Here is a 290-nt window from a genome sequence, read left to right as displayed (position 1 = left end):
CCCCGTGGGTCAGCCCTCCGGGGCAGAGCCTGGCCGTGCCTCCAGCCCGCGCTTTCTTCCCTGCCCCGTGGGGAAACCGGCCCAGAAGTGAATACAAGCACACAAGCGAAAGCAACAGCGGGAAGGCAGGCCCCCCCAGCCTCCAAAACCAGCTGGTGGGGAGGCTCGTGGAGCCCCGGCTTCGCTCCATACTTCGTGACACCTCCTGTCCCCCAGGCACCCAGACCCAGCAGGTAACGCCGCACCTGGGGGGGCCGGACCCCGACCCCAAAAGCCTGTGAGACTCCAAC

Source organism: Fulmarus glacialis, unplaced genomic scaffold, assembly GCF_000690835.1.
Source record: "Fulmarus glacialis isolate BGI_N327 unplaced genomic scaffold, ASM69083v1 scaffold19277, whole genome shotgun sequence".
Taxonomy (NCBI): Eukaryota; Metazoa; Chordata; class Aves; order Procellariiformes; family Procellariidae; genus Fulmarus; species Fulmarus glacialis.
Note: the sequence above shows the minus strand (reverse complement) of the source record.